Source organism: Lampetra fluviatilis, chromosome 2, assembly GCF_964198595.1.
Source record: "Lampetra fluviatilis chromosome 2, kcLamFluv1.1, whole genome shotgun sequence".
Classification (NCBI taxonomy): Eukaryota; Metazoa; Chordata; class Hyperoartia; order Petromyzontiformes; family Petromyzontidae; genus Lampetra; species Lampetra fluviatilis.
In genome coordinates this window covers 26,349,960-26,371,735 of record NC_136276.1, presented here as the reverse complement: position 1 = coordinate 26,371,735, position 21,776 = coordinate 26,349,960, and the positions used below count along the sequence as shown (strand labels likewise).

The following is a 21,776-nucleotide window of genomic DNA, read 5'->3' as shown; positions in this document are numbered from 1 at the left end:
AAGTGAATGTTATATTTCAGCATTGGTGGGCATCTCGTTCGTTGCAAATGGTAATTGCTAAAATGATACGTATGAACAGTAAGGTATGGTACCTGAATGGGCCCCCCTCTCAATACTGGGGCCCCCAGAGGGGACAGACGTCGTGGAATCCCTTTGCTCATCATTGGCAAAGAAAAGAGGAAATGGAACCTGCAAGTGAGGTGCATGCGAGTATATGCTGTCCCCCCCTAGACCAGTGGTTCTCAACCTGGGGTACGCGGACCCCTGGGGGGTACGTGGCAATGTCCCAGAGGGTGCGTGGGGTCATTTATAAATGCGTGAAATAATACCACACGTGAGAGTCATTGGTGAATAATCATGTACGAATCTGCCAATATAACTACGATGAAATTGTAATCCACATGGTAACCCAGAACGACATGAAATACCTTTCTAAACTCATTTATCGGCAGTAATGTGGTTACCAAGAGTAACCAGGGAGCGTGAACAAATTAGGTCACGGATGCAGAGCGTCCGTTGATTTTTTTTTTATTCGCTTGGAGTTACTGGCCAGTTAGGATACCTCGATAAATGGACAATCGGTTAAAATATTGATGTTCATTATTTATATATTATTTTCTCAGAACCATGTTGGGTAATGCATAAAGGTTACTCGGTTGAAACATTCAATAAAATATTTGGAAATACCTTTTTTTTAAACACGCTTTAATGAAATGTACCGTACTCGTAATAGCAGGGCTCCACGACTCCAGGAAGTGGACCGTGGTGATTTAAAGGCAACGTGAGTTGAGCGTGGACAATTAGACCCGTAAAAAAGATCGTTTAAAAATGTGTTTTAATTTTTTAATGATAGAATATAGTATTGTCATCAGTATGACATACCTATACCATGTTTACAGTCGATACGACATTGGGAAGACGGTTGAAATTGAGTTACAAGATTTTAGGATACGACAACAGACGGAGTGAGTTAAATAAAAGCGTTTAATAATTAAAAGGGGGTCACAGTCGCCAAAAAAGGTTGAGAACCACTACCCTAGACAATGCTGCTCTGGTGTTTAAGTATCCCAGCTAAATATCGGTATCAACGAACCCTTTCAACAATCATGAAATGCGGAAACTAAACACACCTCAAATTCCCGAAACTAGTGAAGTACTTTGTGGTCAGACATTAATCTGAAAACACTCGTACAGCCAACTCATTGTATTGGGGCATCTATCACAATGTTTCCAATTTCCCAATGGGCAACATGGCCGAGGGCTTAAGAGCAAGAACAGAAACCCCTACTCTGGAGGGAATGTCCTGGGTTGAGACAAGTTCAAATGTATTAAAGTTACCGTAGCCTAGAGATAAGGCTCCGGTATGCCGAGTGTATTGGGTCTGGCAAGCGGGTGGGTGCGTGGGCCAGTTACGCTGACTTGATTTCTCTTCACCTCCAAATCACAGAGCGCGCCGTAGGGGGTTTATGTGTTTGCGAGATGGCTGGGACCAGCCCTCTGCTTCGTCCCTGGGGCGATGGACCCCATGCCGGCAGATAAATGTGTCCCAGTCATCGCACAGAGAGCGGCAACAAAGACAGGATATGGCCCAGGCAATGGGCCAGAATCCCGTAGAGTCAGCGGCTGACCGATCAGTGATCTTCGTGCGATGTAAACCTGCGAGAGTGTGCGGCAGAAATAGGTGGGAGTGTCTGTGATTTTACTACTTTCGTATGCCTCCAACTAAGTGTATGCTGTCACCACCACTGGCATGGCCATCCGTTGAGTGATGCAACACCGTCTTCCCTTAAATGCAAGCGAGGTCACACCAACAGCTGTGATATTTACAGTGCCTCTTATCTACAGCAAGGAATGTAACCGTCTGTATTTTAAGCCACATTTTAAGTCAAGTAATGGAAATGAAAACATTTGAGTTTGCTGTGTACATTTGTATTGACCGTATATATAGTATGTCGATAACACTGTGGCATGAATATGTATGTATATATATAATTGGCGATGTTTTGGTCAACGCCCATTCTTAAAAGCAAATGTAACAAAAATGTATATGTTTTTGCTATGAAGAATTGCCATTAGCCAAATTGTCGCCTATCATATAGTTTTCATTCTGAGGCAATGTTTTTAATGAACGTGTTGAAAGTTGTTATTTGTGCTTGTACACCACTGCCTAACAGTATCACCAAATACTTTGTATCATACGCGCATTGATTATGGAGTTGTGCACGACCTGCACGTCCATAGTTAACAGCCAGAGGCAACGAGTTTGTAGTGGAGGTTAAAAACGAGAGGGTGGGTTTCAACTGGACTCTCATGGCCTGGCTGTCAGTCTCCTCATACCTATGGCGAAACCCGAGGGGGGGCGGGGTGTACTATTCATCATGCATGCTATTATCTGTTCATCTGCACAAAAAAAAGACATCTTACCCACGTGGACAGCTGTGGATGAATGTGGATAAAAGGCGACATCTACCCATAGGGTCGGGATACGCATAACAGGTGCCGTGAACAGTGAGGTCACGGAGAAGAGAAGTGCTCCATTATATCAAGACATCTCTTTATGCCCACACTAAGTGACACCACTGCCATTCTCACCATTTCTACTTGTGCATTGCCTTTCCCAACTCATTTATTGATGGGGTATAATTTTCAGGATGTGCATTTGGACAGAAATTGTAGGCTGAGATTAACAGTGACTGTACTCGCTGGTGAGTAGTGACGTCAACACAGACAAGGAGCCATTTTTTCCCAAATTCGGTAAAAAAAAACAATATTTCAAGAGCCGAAATGCACGTGAATACAAGACGGTCCTTCACCGGTTGACAACCGCTGCCCACAGTAAAGTGGACTTCCATGGCGAACTGGATTTCCATGGTCAGGGGTCGGCAACCAGCACGCCCTGACAGACTTCACAGCCGGAGACGATGGTGCTCCACTGTCTCCTGCTGCTCCTCGCATTCACACAGCAGGACTGTCACGTAGTAGTATGATGCCCCATCAATGTTCAGAAGCGGCACACACCCCCTGGGCACACGCGAAGTGGTTCAAATGAACCTGACTGCAGGCGTGATTCGTCCACTCGGGACGTTGGGGCGCAGCCTCACCAAGCAGCTGGAGCTGAGAAATTATTTTTCTAATTAAAAAAAATTACGAAGATAACATTTTAAGTTGTTCATATTAGAAACGGCTGCAACACCACAGTCTGATTTGTGCCTCGGGGAGGTCTCGGGACGGCTGTGAAGGCGTCCGAGTGAGAGATGTCCCCCGTTAAGTCATTGCGAGACCCATTCAGGGCGGTGAAAAAGGCGCACATGTCACACTGCGAGGTTGCGCTGTGAAAATATCGCAGGTCACAGCCTACACGCCCTAGGAGGAAACAGCAATAGCGATGGCAGCAGGTGCAGCAAACGAAGAATTAGCAACAAACACTGTGGAATCACTCCTAAATATTCCATTTGAAAGTATGCAAGGGTTGTGTAGTGTGGACTTGAGGGTCATGGGGACAGCATTTGAGTGCTTTGTTGTTTTGTTTCGTATATTGTTTATAAATGCCTACCGTTGGTAGATAAGACAGTGATATCACTTTCACGGGAAGGCCAATAGCATGACGAGGTTTTTTCTTAATTGGAACACCATCATTTCAGAGGTCACTCACAACAGCCCCACCTAGTGGACATGTCACGTGCCGCCCACTGCCCAACTGGCACCTTGGGAGGTCGAAGCCAGGCATCTGGGACAGGGGACGTCCATAAATGACGTTACGCAATTTTGGACGATTTTTGACCCCCCCCCCCCCCTCGTCACACGGCGTCACAAAAAGTCAGACCCCCCCTCAAATATGACGTCACAAAGCTCTGCCCCCCCCCCCCCCCCAAAACCATATTTCTATTTTGAAAATAAAACATGCTTCAAATCGCTTTAAACTATTGTCATTGTAGTGCGTATTTAATGTGGCGCTGCACTCTGATGTTGCAGGATAAAACATTTATATTAAAAAAGTATATTTATTTAATTAGAACGTGTTGTCTATATTTATTTAAAGTTGCACATTTTGATGTGACTTCACATTTCTCAAACTCCCCCCCCCCCCCTCGTCACACATCGTCACAAATGTCTGACCCCTCCTCCCTCCTAGGTGCGTGACGTCATTTATGGACGGCTCCACAGACGGATCATTGACCAGGCCTTTTTGTTAGGCACACATCCACGCATCTCCATTCCTCACCCCAGGCAGTGCGGGTATCTCCCGCACACTCGAGCCGGCGGGCTGCGGCAATGCCCACACCTTGGTGTTCGGGACTTCAGGCTCATGGGGACAGCACGGGTTTTAAGGTGTCGACCGGTGCCGCACGTTCTACCTTGTCCAGGATCTAGGCCGCTGCAGCCTGGTGGCATATTGTTGGGCCGGGGGGAGTGGGGGGGATGTTGCAGAGTATTGGAAACCACGGCCATGGGGTTTCACACACCTATCAGCCCCTTATCAGTGCCCACCTTATTACAGGCCAAATCAGACCTTTTTGGTCACCCCGTGCCCCTTAAAAATGTCAACGTTTATCATACGAAGTCCCATCACAAGGGAGAAACACAACACAAATAGACAAAACAAAATGTGTTTGCGTATTTAGACGGCTGTGCGCCGTATGGACCTGAAAACTCGATGTCCCTGTACAAGAATACGGGGTAAAACGTATGGGTTGACAGCTTTGGGCTCGTCCTGATTGATGACACTTCAGGCGAGTGTCCACCAATTTGGTGCGAGCTGACCGAGTCCACACGGTGTTGCACAGCGTTCTGCTCGCAGAGTAGCAGCACAGGGAGAGAGAGAACGAGGGGCACCGTCGGGTTACCAGCGCCCCACGTTGATCCAGCCTGCCAGGGCCAGCCGGCCAGTTCCACGAACAGCAACTCGCCGGGAGGGCTGAACGATTAATCGATTTAAAATCTAAATCGCAATTTGATACAATGCGATTATCAAATCGCAAAGGCTGCGATTTGAAAAGTCCTATTGCTTTCCTATTGAAATGTTTATATCATTATAACTTTATTTATTTAACTTTTACAATTGTTCTACGTTTGATTGTTCTACTTCAATTAAAACATTTTAATAAATACATGTGGGTAGGAATTCATATATTTTAAGTTCTCATCCTTGCATTGGAATATATAGAGCAGTTCATATTGTGATGGTATCATGTGGTAATGCTCCATCACATGTTTTATATCTAGTACACAGCGAATATTGAACTGATGCTTGACTTGAAAAAATGTAACCGCAAACCAAATCGCAATATCAGTCAGAAAAATCGCAATTACATATTTTCCCCGAATCGTTCAGCCCTACTCGTCAGCGCACCTCTTGTCGAGGTGTGGACGGTGCGGTATCAAGACTCCTGTCCCAACCTTTGGGTTATCTCTTAACAGCGCAGTGTTGCGAGCAAATTCGCCACCCCTCCAACCTCCCCATAATGTATACAGTATAATGTGATTTATACAGTACACTGATTTATACAGTACACTGATGCATACAGTACAATATAATTTATACACTGCACTATAATTTCTACAGGACACCATCATTTCTACAGGACACCATAATGTATACAGCACAAACTTGATTTTCAGCTTTCGTGACTGCAGGAATTACTCTTTGGTTCTTTCGGTAAAGTCACAAACCTTTTACGAAAAAAACCAAAGTGTTTACAGCACACTCAATATACACAGTGCACGATTATGTATGCAGTATACTATAATTCATACGGTACAATATCATTGGTTGTGTCCGAAAGATTGCAAGAGTCAAAGTTAAAACAGAGAGCTCGCTCGCATGTGGCTGTGTTCTGTCCAAGCTCAGCATTCGCCCAGCATGTGGTGGTGCCCGATTACACCAGGCTGAATGATAATTAGCGGCATATCATTAGCTTCTAATGAACCATACGTAATTAAAAATAATCACTGATCCATAATTAGTTCAGTCCCAATTAACATGTATCAGTGTGAGCCAATCGTATTTTAAATGTTTCACACAGCTTCAAGGGTCACTGCCATTGGGAAGGTTACGTTCCCTCATCGAGATGTTAACTACCTCGTCTGGTATGCAGGAGGCTGTGGTTCGATCCCGACCCTGACGCCTGCTGCTGTATATTTGGAGTTTGAATGTCTCTGTCTCCCGGTGGTCGCGTGGATTTATCTCCCGGCCCTCTCGTTTTTCCATCCACATTTCGAATCAACATCGCGCGTTTAGAGTATTTGGCTGCTATATATTTCCACGTGACGATAAGCCACTTCGTTGAGCTATTATTTGTGAAAGTCAGGTCGCTTCCGAAAAAGAGTTATACAGTTCAGTGGGCCTTACCTGGTAAAACAAAATAAAAAAAATAGTAAAAGAGAAAAAAAAAGGATCGTTAGAACGGGGAGGGACACTGCAACTTTGGATTCCAAAAGTTGTTCCATGTGGAGTGGCACTGCTTTGTTGCAGGTGGTGGGGGAAATTTCCTGCACGAGGGAAATCGTTGCTCTATTAGAGAAGCATGCACATAATGAGCGCACGTTTTCAATGTACCTTCATTTTTTTTATTACATTTCTAGCCAATGTCATCATATTATTCACTGCACATTATATATATGCACACCACCTGATAATATATTCCATTAACTAGCATTTTGTTTCAAAGAAACAGTAAAAATGCCTCAAACACTACAAATACTTTGCAAACTACTTATATGGACATTATTTTTAATACATTACCTTGTCACGCTAAACCGAATTAATTTTTTCTGAAATATCACATTTATAAATGCTACTCCTAACTAAAAAAAATCTATTTTGGGTTTGAATTTAATGAAGTATATTGGGGGCTTGAATATAATAATTTTAAAAATCTTAAGATATAAATGCAAAGAGTAAAATCAAGTAAATACTTGACATTGATGATGATGGTGATGATCAGGGTGATAAGTCAATGTCCATATAATCTTGAAAAATAATAGCCTCAGCTGATTCCCAGAATTTCCTTTAGCCAGTTAATAATGGGTGTTTAGTGGGAGTGGAGGATTTACCGTCTTTCATTCCCTTCCAGCGCACCTGCAGAGCTCATAATGGAAACACTTTATGCACATACATTTTCAGGCAAACCAAAGCGATCATATTGATATTATATTGAATTAGGCTGCACAGCAGGTATATGCATTTATGAACACAACGACAGATGCATTGTTTTGAATTGCAAAACATTTGGATTCCGTTGAAATGCATGAGGAGAAGCTGCCTCTCTCTCCAAAGCATAATGGAGGCTGACATTGAAAATTGCAATTTTGTACTTGTGAAAATAGCTTTTCGAAACATATGAAAGGAAATGTGTACTTTACGCTGAAATAAAGTCATGGACGCGGGTGAGAAAATAATGGCCCGCACGTCTGTTGGCTGTCCTCTACAACAAGCTGTCTTTAATCCCATGTATGACGTGGCATCGTCTGAATAAACTTTAAAGACAACTAAATGCTCCCCACACCTCCCCGAACCTCTGTATGTGTAATTGCTTCGTAGAAGTGTTAATTTTCTTAAATACAGCACTGTGTCACGTGCCACAAACATTCGTGAAATGAGCATTTTGGTAATGAATAGACATGTTCTTTGTGGCTTGTGGGTTCAACTCCCATGCACCGGTGAAGTCCACCCCCACTCTGTACCGTTCACAAGTGCACCTGGTCAAACAAGGCATTATCTAACACTGCCTGCAGTGCGTTGTCGACGGTGCCGAACACTGCAGAGGTAAAGCCGGTAAAACTAAACCCAACATCACTGTCTAGTTATTTATAAATTATGTAAATCATCGACAGCTCAAGCCCCTGCTGGATGAAGGCCTCCCCCACACTGTAGGTCGTGGGGGTCGTTTGACCATACAAAGTTCTTCATTATTGTCACGGTGCAGATCAAAACATGTCCCATTTTGCGTTGTCACGATTATTCCATAAAAAAGCGCGATCATCCATTTGTGCAAAAAAACTCAGCATTGCGATATTCGGTGCACATAATGTTAACTATCGGAAAGCGTTACATATGAATAAATAAATAAACATATTTTGATACTAGCTTGTCTTTCAACATGGTATGTTACATTTTAATTGTAAATTTCCCTATCCACAGTTGGTATTTCTGAAGGTAATATTTTATTCTTAGCTCCGTGCGCCTGACATTTGCTGTCGTCAATTTTAATTCATGTTTAATTCATTTAATACAAGGGAAATGTTCAAGATGAGATTAAATTTGTTCGAAATAATAATCTCACAAGTGTCTCTAGGGATTCAAAACTGTTGAAGTATTGTAATTATACTTTTGCTTTTACATTTTATAAACCTGATGGGTACTCTATTTTATTTAAAGGATGTGTTGTAAATTAAAAATAACACTTTAACCAAGTCTCCAAGACAGCATGAATTACAAGAGCGATCGAATTCGTGTTTAAATATTAAATCAATTCACAGATTTTGATGGTGTATCGTGCTAAACAATTGAATTGTAAGTAAATATCGCCAAGCAAAATACACATCGGTTACATCATCTGAAGATGTGAAACGGTAGTATCCCGGTTTACATCGGGGGTGCTGCGTTCCTGAAAGGGGCGATGACGAATATCATCAAAACGACTTCAATCAAAGCGATGTACGAGGTAGGTGACTGCGAAGGCTGAGAGAGGCGACAGATAGGGCAAAGGAAAGATGACGCTGTCAGCGACGTCAGTGTGGGTTGAGGCGACGCATTTGCGAAACGACGTAAAATGAGGAAACGTTAATCGGGGCATTACTGTACCTAATATTGCCACGTTAAAACATGTCACGATTGGAACCAACTTCAACGCTTACACTGGTCCATGCTTTCCCATGACACATGAGTCCAGTAAGTGTGTTATTAATGAAGTGTTAGCAAGTACAACTCGTAGATTATGTACTACAGTATCGCTGTGGAAGCATGCTAGTGTGTGAAAAACTCATAGTTGGTGATTTACCCTTCTGCTGGGACAAGGTAGCATTTGACACGGTCGAGAATCAATTGCCCGCATGGGAAACAAGTCCTACTCTGGTCATTCTGATAAAGCCAATGTAATAAAGGATAAACTAACACAGAGGGTACAAATTGAGTAAGCTTCCATTCGGAATAATCAACTTCTTTAAGTTGAGAGCAAACAAAAAAACTATCACAGAACCGCGCGAAAAGAAAAAAGAAAATCGCACGAGCAGAACAAGACCAATCTTCAAAAATGACATTAGCCAACTTTTACACCGTCATCCCGAAATACTTCATTTGAACGGCGTTGTTGCTCTGCTCTGAAATCTATCACGACTCGCAATTGCAGTGAGCGGGCCTATCTGTCAGACTGCAGCTTGCTGTAAAATGAATTGTGACATCTCATTTCACACCGTTCAAGGTAGCAGCCACTGTGATTACTCCAGTCACTTATACGGCCTGTTAATGATCTCACCACGTGGCTCTAACACTTCCCCGATACCGGTGACAGGGTCATACAAGGTCAGCGCCCAGTGTAACTGTTTTAGATCACTGATTGGTTAATTACATTGTTAGTTCTTGATTTCCACTGGAATATCTGATAACGCATCGTGTGCCTCACGGTTTGTTTTGGACACATTAATACCGTGGTGGATTGTGTCAACTTCAATGTGGGAATAATAATATACGATAATGCGCACAATATTTCACGGTACATAAATGGCCATGGCTCTGAGATGTGGAGCCAAACTCAATGTGTCTCTAAAGCCGGGCGATAGAGGTGGGGCTTTAAGTGTCTCTTAAAAGTCGGTGTATATATGTATATATGTTGAACTTCTTTAGCACCGTAATTCGCCAACTGCGCTAATTAGAGCTATGGGGGAAGTACAACAAACTAGGATGAGCGAAGTTCACATGACGGTTTATGCTCTTGGTGTTGTTATTCATTTATGGCACGAACTGTGTGTGCGTAATTAGTGTTCATTGAACACGACTGTGAATCTTCAGCGGGATGACGTTACAGACGCCTTGGACTGTCATGGAAAAACGACGCCTGGCAGTGACGGCCCTGGTCCTTGGGGTAGAGAGGAGGAGGTTGTGAGTCACCCTGCCACCGCTGCGGAGAGTTCTACCATGAGCTTTAGTTATAGGCAGGGGCGGTTTCTTCATTAGGGCGATTGGGCGACGCACCACCAATGTCATTCAACCACAGAGTCACGCTAGCCGTCACTGTGCCTCTGGATATAGTCCAATCAGCGTCATGCTACGTTCTGTGGAGTACCGCCTCTTTTTGGGCGATTTCCCTCCAGCTGAGAATCGCCCCTAGTGGTCCCATAGACTTACATTCAAAGATGTTTTTTTTCGAACGGGGGCGCTGCAATGCATTCTCTATGGCTTCCGGGAGGGCTCGCCCTAACGTGCTTACGTCATCATACGTGCTTACGTCATCATACGTAAGCACGTTTCATCCAACAATATAATTTGTCGCCACCTAGTGGAATCTTTAATAAAAGAAACTTGAGTGGTTTGTTTTAATAGTGAGTATAGAAACAAACAAGATGTATTGTAAGAGTCACTTTATTTTTCATTAATATTAAAGAAGTGAAGTTGCCTTTACATGCTTAAGCTGTTAATTTATCCATTGCATGGGTGGACCTTATCCTTATCAATCATCCAGACATTTGCCCCCCCTGAGAGATTTTGCAGGAGCCGCCACTGGTTATAGGAGTAAATGTATGTATGTTGAACTTCTTTCGCACCGTACGTAGCCAACCGTGATAATCGGAGGTGCGGGGGAAGGTGAATGACCGAAAGTAGAGGCGCGTTGGCAGAAGCAGGCGATCTTGTAGCCGACCCTGCTGACGATGAGACACCAGCGGAGGGAACGGAGGGAGGCAAGGTAATCTTGCCGAGGATGGCAGGCGCCTGAGGATGATACGGGCGAGATGGTTTTGCAATCGTTGGGAGTTTTGTTTTGTTTAAGGTTACTCTGTGAAGGTCGAACAAAGATGGACTGCAAGAGTCAAAGCGAGACCCGACTCCCCTGCAGGCGAGGGTATTGGCGATTTCGATGGTTACGAGTGGACGTAAATTACGGAGGGCCCTGAGGTGGTGTTTGCGAGATCTGATGATGTGGTTGATGTAGCTAGCTGTCGAAGGATAAGGTGGAATCGAGTGTGTCTGCTGTCAAATGTGGAGAAAAAGGATGGAGCCGGCAATTTAACCGCTATAAGGGGAGCGCGGACATGGTGAGTCGCTATCTGGTGCCGATCGGGATGGCCTCGGATTTGGATGCATTCAAGGAGAGATCGTGGGCCCAGAATCACTGCTGCAAGGTGGTATGTTGAACTTCGTTCGCACCGTGCGTAGCCGACCGTGCGAATCGGAGGTGCGGGGAAAGGACGACAAACTAAACACAAAAAAAGGAAGCCATTCGAGTCGAGAGGCGTTGGGTGGAACCGACGGAGGTGAAGAGTAGGCCATCTTCTGTGCTTGAGACCAAAGCTGTCAACGAGATGGCCACTTGGAGAGGTGTAGGCAGGGAATAGCAATGGGCCGAGGACCGAACTCTGAGGTTACGTCGCGTGAAAGTTTGGTTTCCATGGATGACGGCAGTTTGGATGCAGCCTTCGATGTTGTTGACTAGAGGCTTAAACATGACTCTATACTGTGCAGCTCAGTTCTGGATTTTTTTGTTATCGAAAGGTGATACTGATTACCTGAACAGGAGCATACATGTTTGATAATGCACTCTAGGATATACAGCAGAGTATTTACAGAAACCCTCCATGCTTCTTGTTATGCTCTTCAGCTTGTGTTTTATGTTCTTTTTATCAAACTCAATGTTTATGATCCATTGTGTTGCAGGTAATACGTACTGATTGAAAACTTTCCTATTCGGGTACATTGGTAACATTTCTTTTCATTATGAATCTTAATTTTCCAAAACCACTCCATCATGCTTTTGCTCGCAAATGTATGGCTCAAAGAACAACCGCGTTTGTCAGCCATCTCGTTTACATAAGGACAACCGTGGCAGAGATATAGCGATAATATCAGCTCATGTGTGCAGGAGCGAGACGGATTGCGATATCGTAGGGCTGTGAAGGATGGTGAAGACGTGGGAAAGCCTTCATTCACATGGACAGATAATGGCTGATGGAAATGAGGTCCATTACGGAACTGGATATACAGTACTGTCGTTGTATTTCATCAACAGATGCATATATCCACATCATGGACCAATGAAGTGCTGTCTCTATTGAGCATAAATATTGTTACAGTGTCATTGCCTTTTGAGGAGTATTTCTTTTGCACACTTTAAAGTTGCAATAGTGCTTGTTAAATGCATGCTGTAGTATCTACAAAACGATAAATATCTTTAATTTTACCAGGTAAGGCCCACTGAGCTATAGACATCTTTTCCAGAAGCGACCTGGCCACAAATGATAGCTCAACGAAGTGGCTTATCACGTGGAAATTTATAGCAGCTAAAATACTCGAAACGCATGTTTCTAAATGTGGAGATAAAACCCGGAGGACCCAGATAAAATCCACGCTACCATGGGAAGAACACGCAAACTCCAAATACACAGGCATTAGGGTCGGGATCAAACCCACGACCTCCTTCATACAAGGCGAGATAGATAACATCTCGCCACCGTGGCGCCTATATATATCACAAGGGTTAACATACAGCCCTGAGCAGCGACCATGTATATGGCTTGAAACATTGCTGCCCCATGTAACGGGAAAACACGTTTAAGCTTGCCGATCCGAAACATTGGGGTTTTGCGCGATGCGGCGGTGGCGCATCTCACGTTCTGTAACTAAACGAGATGGCCGCGTGGCTCCCCAGGATCGCTAACCGCTTGTGTCAGGGCACTGAACCGGCAAGTATGAGATCTTGGGTTCGAGCCCTTGATTACTCACTGAGGTCAATAAGATACCCTTGTGTAATGAGTTTGCGGGTCTCAGCCCAGTTGCCAATGAGTGAAAATGCAGCCTGGATTGGTGTTTGCAATTGATTTAATCTTACCCAGCTTCATTAAACTTTGAAGTACGACTCAACCATCTGTAAGGGGCTATGGTCGTTGAGACAGCATGCGCACGGTGTCTCTAGCAGCTGTTCCATCTGGTTATGTTTTATGTACTTGTCCTTATCTACATAATAAACAAAACATTCCATCATTTACCAGCTCCATCAGAGGTGGTAAATCATCTCCATGGAGCCACGAGATATTTCAACACATTATACCAGGGCATGATGTGTATGAGAAATTGCTCAGGATTACCAATCCTATATAAATATAGAATAAAACATGCACAATATCAGCATAAAATAATAACTTGTATGGTAGCTACATTTTAAATACATGTCATTACTTTTATTATTTTTTATTTCCTTCCGAGTACAATTAATTCCATTTTACCTATTGGGCATGTTCTCAACACCAAATAGAGAAATGTAAATTTAAATTTTTAACTAACTCCTTTCCAGTGTGGAAGAGCCGGTTCAAGTTGGACGTTTGAAACCTCACGTGAAGGGCCACAGTCCACCGCGTGTCACCGTGTGTCACCGTGTGTCACCGCAATGCGCGCCACCTTCAGCCGCTGCCACTTCCGCTTAATTTACAAATCGCCTGACCGCAGAGGCCAGACAACATGCCATCATTTGCATAGCAACATTTTAAATGATCTAAACCGGCGCTGGCAGGTAATATATTACGTGCATTAAACCATATAGTGCTTCATTATACAATGTAGGGCCGTGTGTGATTTCCGATACGCTCCGTTTTTGAGGAGTTACATTTACTAAAAATTTATTTCGCATGGCATTTTTAAATAACAATCAAACGAACAAGTAAACGGAGTTCACTGCATCGCCTTGAGTATTCGTAGATAAAACCTACACTATTTATAAACATTTTATTTTGGGTCTTTGAAAAATCATATTTGCATCTAAATTACGTTGTTATGTCATGAATGATCTATTATTCTATTCCATAGAACCATGGCGATTGATATGCAGCAATATATTTGTGCATATAATCTCTCTGATGGTGATACTAATACTGAAGTCATAATTCACTGGAATATGGCACTATTACGTGTGACCTCTTATGCAGGTCCGTCATTCATACTACAAGCAGGCTATGCACATAATCGGTCAGAATTCTGGCAAAACATTTTGGAAAACCCTGAGTGATAGAAAATTACTTTTTGTGACGTAATTTTATTGTTTGAGTACAATTGCACGTGTATTCAAAATTGTTTGTCGTATTTTTGACATCCCCAAATTTGGATGTACACAGGGGCACGGGTTATACTGTCATAAAGGATGAAATGTCAGTTCGTGAGCAGATGGCTCATTCCATGCGTCGTGGGGTGATGGAGTGGGAGTGTGGATAATTCAACGAGAGACAAAAAAAAAAATTTTAGCCGAGATGGACTGTTGGGACGAGTGCTGCTCAAAGTCGAAAGTCAAAGCCTGTCCACTCAGTCGAGCTTGGGCTGATGTTGGTCTCCATTGACAGCCCCGATTTCAAGGTGGACGTTACACGTTACCATGGCAGAAGCCAGTCTATCCATAGGGCAACTCTGACAAAGGGTGCCGCACCAATAATGTTTGTGATCCGAGCAGTAGCGGTGCTCGGTGTAAACAAACCAGGACCCATAGCAGCCCAATGGGCCTTTTATTCACGAACAAATAAGGGTGCACCAAATATCAGATCAAATTCAAATCCTATTAAATGTAACAATTTAGGTCACAGAAAAACCCAACATGGAGAAACATACTTTTTTGTATTTATCATTGTGGTACTCATAATTCCCATGATGGCGTATGAGTTTTTAAATTAATTTTCATTTTTGGTGCTGAATGAACCCTATTGTGTATGTGAATGGCACTTGCTTTTAAAAATCATAAATTTTTTAAGGCAAATGCGAAAGGCTTTGAATTGTATGAATGAAACCACATGAATGTAGCCCAGCTCACATCGAAAATTATGTTCATTTTACATTAAAATCTTCCACAATTTTTCTTTTAACATTGTGATGTGTTGTGTGAATTGTTCCCTGCACTCTCATTTGTGCGGTTTGGTTTACAGTATCTGAGGATTGCTTTTCAAGCCGTAGGCATTTATGAATTCTTGGAATTCAAAGCATTAACTTGGCAGCCTTACTTTAAAAAAGCCAATTAGCTTCAAAATTCCCAAAGAGATCGCAGCTGGTGAGTCAACACCACCAACTTTCTATGCTCAGAGAAATTACAAGTATGAGAGATGTTTCATTTGAACCACTAAAAAGTGTTTTTCTTTTTCAAATGCCACTTGTGCAGAAACCTTTTATTCGCGCACTAACGAGCAATCACCTGGAGCAGCCGTCCTGTCCCGAGTAGCGTAAATGTTATTTTGACACGTCCCGTGAGGTCCGTAAGCCTTCGGATCCATTATTTCGGCCTCTGTGCAAGACGGATGAAACATTTAAAGTAGACAACATCTCATGGTTGTTTGAAAGATGGATAGCTATCAATAAATTACAATATAATTACTCCACAGGCAAGGTCAACACAATTCACGAGTCCAGTCGTGGGTGACTGGATGGGCCAGCGACTGAGCTTGTGACTACGACTACATGGAGGCAAGGCATTAACAGTCCTATTCAGACAGTTCATCTTCTGCTGCTGCTACCGGTCCATCGGAATGTAAAAGGTCAAGGCGTCGCCTTGCAAATTCCGTACTCACGCCGCTGCTGGCAGAAGGACATCCACTAGAGGGAGCTCGAGAGTGAGCCCCTCTGGAGGGTAATAGGCCTACTCTTCCTCGTTGGCCAGACGTCTTGAAAGAGGCGGGAATACTCACACTTTGTCGCAGCACACACAATCTGCCAACCGACTGTGGTGGACCCATTTACACTGCAGAGTGGGACAGACGTGGTGGAGATTCAATAAACTTGCGCCATTGTTTCAATTGCCATGTTGGGAGGTGAATCCGGTGACCTCTGGATTGCAGGTCCAGCAACATCCCTCATTCCAATTGACGTTAAAAACGCGTTTTATCATCGGATAAATGTTTGGCAGATCTAAGCACAATATCAAAAAGTATATGACGATACTCTTTGGTTCTTTCGGTAAAGTCACGTAGGTATAAAATAAAATAAATTAAATCACGAAGTTTCGGGCGCAACACAAGCGTCCGTCATCAGGTGGGACAACCACAGCAAGAAACACTTGCTGAACGCTTGTGTTGCGCCCGAAACTTCGTGATTTTATTCATTTTATTTTATACCTACGTGACTTTACCAAAAGAACCAAAGAGTATGGATCCCTGCAGTCACGAAAACATCAAATCTAGATAGTATATGACGATGTACACAAACCATGAAATAACTCACAACTGTGACCCATTTAGAAAGCAACAGTTGCAGCTTAGCATTTCCTCCCACCTGCTCGAGTACAGAATACATTTATCCCATGTACTTCCATCCCGATGTTTATGTTTTTTTTACATTTTTCAGGAATATCAAATCCACTCCGCAGTGTCAGGGCATGATGGAGGACGTGCCTTTGATTATGAACCAGATACTCGTGCCCGTTTCACTCATATAATGCGCGTCTGTAAAATGCCTGCCCCCCCCCCCCCCAAACGGGCGCTCAACTTCTGAGTCGACCGTCGTCAATTAAAGTGACAGTCGCCGACACAGCCGCAAGATAGACAACAAACACAATGCGGGCATACGATGGGGCACCACTTCTGACTTATCACTCAGCTTGGCCTGCTCTCGTGTTTGTGCATCTGCTGTTGGGTAGTGCCACGAAGTAGTCAATGTGAACAAAAATGTGTGCACGCATCAAGGCCGTAATTATAATTTATATTGAGGGGGACACACCCCCCCCAATATTCAAATATGCTCAAAATGTCCCCCCCCCCAATATATTGCTATAAAAAAATTATATGATTGTTTTTCATGGCTGTACTTTATTAATCCCTAATCTCTGCCATTACATACAATGAAACAAGAAAAGGTAAAAAAGATAAAATCAGAGCAAACAATACACTAGTAGACATTATAAATAAAAAAAGTACATTCTATGTGTTAGTGAATTTTTTTTTATTTTAGGCAGGAAATGGCAGGAAACTAGTTTTCAAAAAAAATTCTGGAGGGAGACCCCCAGACCCCCTGAAAGATTGGGTCCCCCCCAATGTTGACTCCATGGCTACGGCCTTGGCACACATTAACCCCCCTTCCCTCTGGCCTTCGCACTGGATTGGCTCATAAGTGACGACATCACATGTATCCTTTTATTTGAGACCGACACAGGAGGATTTCTCTACAAATCTGGCTGTCGCCTGATGATGCCGGTTGTAATTACTGGCAAAACGTCGTAAATGTTGTGGCGTTGCCCGGTGTGCTGCTGTACTAGGAACGCATTGGCATGTTTTGTTCACGTGACAAACCTTACTAATTGGCCGTGTCGGGTGGTGGCGGTGTTTAACGACACATTTTTATTGACGCGATCTCACCAAAAAACCTCCATTATGAAAACATGTGTTACCTTGCCCCGAAGTTGACCGTCGGTCCAGAGGTTGCATGTCCACCCATGAAGTCTGAAGGATGCGACGCTCAAGCACAGCTTCTATCATAGATGTTGTATTCATCCTGGTTCGGCCAAGAATTTTATGGGGGAGTGACGGGCATAGCGATTAGCATGCACACTCTGAACCCAGTGAGCAATAGCCGATCTCCAACCGTGGTTAACGTCAGTGGTGAGTAATATCTCAACCCCCCCCCCACCCTGACCAACTCATACTGACCAGTGTGGTGAAGTATGGTCAAACAAGCCCATAATATCGCGTGGGGAAGCTTGCATTTAAAGTGGATTGACAGAGGGGTGTAAATTATGATGTTATGTTAGCCGACTCTCTCTGTTGTATTGCATTATATTTCTAAGTTTACTAGGTTTGTTTTTGTCATTCATTTGTACCTAATGATGATTGCTTGTGTCGCAATCGAAACGTCGTATTCTATTGTTTAATTTATTTTCTTTCTACGTGACTTTACCGAAAGAACCAACAAGTAATAATGATGTAACTTAACTATTATAGCCAACAATGTCTTCTTTTTATGTTCTTGGTATTGTTGTTGATAAACGCGACTTATGGAACATTCCAGTCGTCTGTCTTTTTGGCCACCAAAGGACATCGGCAATGTGAATGGCACCGTGTGCTCACGACAATATAACGAGATGTCTCGATCAATCCCTCATTTAGGCTTCCAGAGGTGGCACTGCGAGCCCCAGAGGCAAATCAATACCAAGGCCCTGGCAACCCTTTAGACTCAGACAACCACTGAATGGGTGGTGGTGGGGGGAGGACACCAGACATTAGCACAAGTCACTCTGGCCTCTCTGTTCCGTCTCTCTCCCATCTGCCATTTGGACCACAGCCCCCCCATACCCCCAGCGAGCGAGTCATTTCGAACTTTAAATGACGTCATTTATCATGCGCGCTCGGGTCCATCACACGGGGGAGTTGGGAGGTGCTCCGATTATATTGTTCGTCTACACGGGAGCTCGGAGTAGCTTCCGGCAATCGTGGCTCGCTTTCCCGCAGCGCCGGTTTTTTTCTTCTGTGAGTGACAAACGTGGCAGTGATGTCGAGTGCAGTGACCGAGTTAAAAAATCCATTATATATTTTTAAAAAACTAGGCCACATCATAATGGAAACCTCGAACGGTGGTGTGATGTCATTTTCCTCGCCTAGTGTGCAGGAGGTCGGGGGTTTAATCCTGACCCTGACGCCTGCTGTATACTTGGAGTTTGCATGTTCTCACTGTGGTCGCGTGGGTTTTTTTTCTCCGGGTCCTCCATTTTTTCTCTCCACATTTGGAAACATCCGTTTCGACTATTTTATTATTTTGCTGCTATAAATGTCAAAATGATAAGCCACTTTGTGGCCAGGTCGATTTTGAAAAATACTTTTTTACCTCAGTGGCCTTTGCCTTGTAGGATGGGGATGGTTTAGTTATATTTGTAATTGTTTTGGTGAATTGTTTACCTTTCTTGTACTTTGCACTACTGTCATGTTTTTGTACTGTCTGTTGTTGTAACGTTTTTTACCGGCCCCGAATGGACATCTGTGAAAAAAATAGCTTAATAGCTCTGATGATGTGCATCAGGGAATATATTAGGTATCTTTATGAGACTAAATAAAATGGTGACTGCGATGTGATCTTGGTTGAAATTTTCTGGGGGGGAAAAAAGAAATGACCATGCTTTCCAATAACACACGATGGATGTGTACGCTCCCCCGTGTATTACTTAAATCATGAGAACCAACTAAGCAATGCATTTGATATACTGTTCATGGGAGACAATCACAATGGTTATTACTCCCACGCTTTAACAGAAACCAGGACAATTATTAACACTAAACGACCGTTTTATTTCATGATTTTGAATAGTCTCTATTGCATTTCTAAATGTTTTACAAAAATTATTGCATTAAAATTAGGGGTGCACCAAATTTCACTTTTCACTGTTTGGCCTAATATATAATTTATACGTATTCGCACACCTTTTAATTTTGAAGTCAATTTCAATAATAATTTAACAGCTTAAAATTTAAGTTATGGTTAGACTCTGGGTTACTGCCATCACAATATACGTAACAATGATGACGCACACCAGTCTACACGATGCAATCCATGGCAATTGGAGCACGACTCTATCATGGACACACGAGCAAAGAGGCGCTTTTTCCAACAATGGTGTGGGCAAGCAGTTTCAGGGCTGCCCCTTTACCCGTTTTACTCGTAACCACCTCACGACACTTATATTTTAAAGCATTCCATAAAAACCAAAGCGAATTTCTGTCGGAATTAAATCAAATGTGCCAACACTACTATTTTACCACTGACGAAAAAATACTCAAAAGTTCTGCACAAAAACAACAGGAAGACATAGCTCCCATCATGCCATGCATGTATTGTCATGTGACCACCACACTACACGTTAAATGCTCTCAGCCTTATCTAGACCACTAGTTCAACAGCTGCACATGCGGTTGTATATTTGTTGAGACCACCAACTCGCAAGGAATTGAAAATGTGGTCATGCCATCAGGCAGCAACTGGCACACGCGTTCCCGTTGTGATGGGTTCTCTCATCAGAGAATACTGCAACTTGGAATGAAAGAAAATTACTTATTTTACAAAAGATCCAACACAACTCCTACATTGTTAATCCAGTGCCACCTCGTTAGAGCTCAACACTTCATAGTTTGGAACTTGTCCGATGCGATGATATTCAACGCTTATGCAATGAATATTAGCTTGAATTTCTGGAGGCTGTACATTTAACTCTGACTAAATGCATAACACATCTACTAAGTGTGCTACAAGTTATTAATGTTGCCTTCGTATTAAAAAGAAAAATCACGTTTAGAAAAATCTACCTGAAGAAAAGACATAAGTGCATACAAATGTATACTATATTATTAAATGCTATGAGTGCTGTGGTATAACAGGAAAGTGTTGTCACTTGCACACTTTTAAGACCGCAGTTTGCACAGTTAACAGTTTCATTCCAGCATGCCCTTAGTAATTTTTGAGTCATCAACTAAAGGGTAACACTCTTTGCTACGAAACGCACGCTAACGATCCAGTGGTAGCGAGTGTACACTTACACCAGTGTGTCGTTTTTGTTGCCTTAAATACAGAGTTTTGAAGTGACCTTTTCTGAGCAGACTTTGGTACAAGAGGTGTTATTTATTTAATAAATGACGGTTCCTGTACATGGCTAATGCAAGTGGACTATGTGGGAACACATTAGTAGATACACAGGCAGTCTCCATCATATAAATCTCCACGTAAAAAAAAGTATTCTGTCCACAACCGATCAGCCATGGCCTTCTGGGAGTCAATAACTTCAACGACATTGATTTACCATTGATTTAGTCCATAGTTTGCTTGTACTGAATCAATTCTGTTGACACTATTCACTCCACCAAGAAGGCCGTGGGGTCTATGGGTTGTGTTAAGAATACTTTTGTTATTTTTGTACATGGATAGGCAGATATACAGGGTTTTTTCAAAGTTGGACCCAATTTCAAAGCAGTATATTTCACGATGGCAACATGTTACAATTCCACAAAAGGTTACAAACGGTTTAATGAGTTATCAAGTTTTACTAACCTTTATAAATGCTCTATGTGCCCTCCACCTGCTGTAAGGACAACATCGAGACGATAGTTGAATTCGTCCCAAACGCCTCTCAAAGTGTCTTCTTCCACTGAAATCACCGCTGCCGTGATTCTGTTTTTGAGGTCATCCAGATTAGTCGCTAACGGTGGCACAAAAACACGGTCTTTGACGTATCCCCACAAGAAAAAGTCGCAGGTTGTGATGATGTCTGGGGATCTTGGGGGCCAGGAGTGTAGTGCCAAGTCTTGGGGTCCCGTGCGACCTATCTAACGTTGAGGCGGCGCGTCTTGCGAATGATTGAGGCTAGGGGCTGTTTGTGCGCTGGGAGAGGCCTCTAGCGGTAATCTTGAAACTATATGCCCCACCCTCTCTATGCCCCGCCCTCTCTATGCCCCGCCCTTTCAAGTGGCAAGAGTTTCATTCATGGGCGGTTGGTTCGTGGTTGCAGAGATATAGTCATTTCAAATTGTGCCAATCATTTTAAAACACCCTGTACTAAGGAGACGTATTGTCTATTTGTATATTTTGTTAAATATATTCTACAGAACGACAATAACGATTATTTGAGTTATTA

At 43.0% G+C, this 21,776-nt stretch overlaps 1 protein-coding gene across 2 annotated transcripts in view; it reads left to right on the top strand.

Annotated features, from left to right (window-relative positions):
* Positions 1 to 21,776, top strand: part of LOC144944675 (neurensin-1-like) — a 286,366-nt gene that overhangs the window by 220,917 nt on the left and 43,673 nt on the right. The window lies entirely within an intron of this gene.